This window comes from Cynoglossus semilaevis, chromosome 14 (assembly GCF_000523025.1).
Source record: "Cynoglossus semilaevis isolate Cse_v1.0 chromosome 14, Cse_v1.0, whole genome shotgun sequence".
NCBI classification, from domain to species: Eukaryota; Metazoa; Chordata; class Actinopteri; order Pleuronectiformes; family Cynoglossidae; genus Cynoglossus; species Cynoglossus semilaevis.
In genome coordinates, this window is record NC_024320.1 from 22,309,131 (window position 1) to 22,310,331 (window position 1,201).

At 52.4% G+C, this 1,201-nt stretch overlaps 1 long non-coding RNA gene across 1 annotated transcript in view; it reads right to left on the reverse strand.

Moving 5' to 3' along the window:
- LOC112488082 (uncharacterized) overlaps positions 1 to 1,201 on the reverse strand; it is a 138,298-nt gene that overhangs the window by 135,984 nt on the left and 1,113 nt on the right. The gene's annotated exons all lie outside the window — the stretch shown is intronic.

Below are 1,201 nucleotides of genomic sequence, written 5' to 3' on the forward strand. Positions count from 1 at the left end.
CAGAGGTGTCTGTGATCCAAGTTTCGATAAGGACCAGGCCCACTCGCCCTCCGTGTCCTCACCCCCTCCCTGGGAAAATGGCTGCGTCCTCCTCCCTGGCAGGGCATCGGACTCCCCCCGCCCCCCCCCAGCCGCGGCAGCCGAGACTTAACATGATTTGTTCGTCTGCTGCTGCTGCTGCATGTTTGCACCCAAGCCTAGCGCCAGCCCTCGTTCCTGCAGCTGCAGAGCCAGAGCGCCGGTGAGGTGGTACAGTGAGGAGGGGGCGAAGGGTTCAAGGGGGTGTTAAGGAGGGTGAGGCCGAGGACGCGAGGTTGAAATGAGTTTTGGAATACGATCCACGGGCTGGAAACATTTAACAATTCTCCAAAGTGAGTCCGGACTCGTACCGTCAGTCGGTCCGCGTTCATTCTTAAACTAAACTGAGGGTTTTCACGTTTTCTCCCACTTTCCCTTTTTTTTTATTTCCTGGTGTTTTGTAATTGGCTGCAGTGGCGGACGGCAGGCGCAGCGGCGGCGGCGGTGGCAGCGGCGGCCGCCCCGTCGACCCATTGATCTTTCGTCAGCCTGTAGACGTAAAGCTGAGGCTGACGAGGGAGAGGCTGCAGAGAGGCAGCCCCTCTGTGTTTATGGCAGCCCGCTGGAGCCTGACGAGGATTGTTCTCCGCTTCCTCAGATTGTTTTTCCTGTAGTCAGGTCTGCAGAGCGCTGCCGCTCCGAGGAGGTGAGGCGGAGTGGAGCACGTAACTGCCACGGCCTGGGTAGGTGGACACGACGACACGACCGGGGCTTTGTTCTGCTGATGATGTTGTCATTTCTGTCACACTTCTCTGTGTGTGTGTGTGTGTGTGTGTGTGTGTGTGAGAGACTGAGGTTCATGTGTCTTTGACTAAAACCAGTGCAGAAATCTTAATGTGAAGGGTTTTTTTTTTGTTTTGACGCGTCAGTAAATATCTGACTCTTGGTGTTTACAGAACGACACAGTTTTATCATAGTTTGATCTTAACAAATATTCAGAAGCGTTGAGGTTATAGCAAGTTTTCCTGCTCGTGGAACTTTTGTTTGTTTTAGCGCGTGAAACTCTTCTTCTTCTACTTCTTCTTCTCGAGTCTTAAAGAACGTACCGTATATCGGAGTTTAGTAAACTTTCTATTTTTCTGGGGACCCATATTTTAAAAGTCACAAACCTTCGCGACCCAAG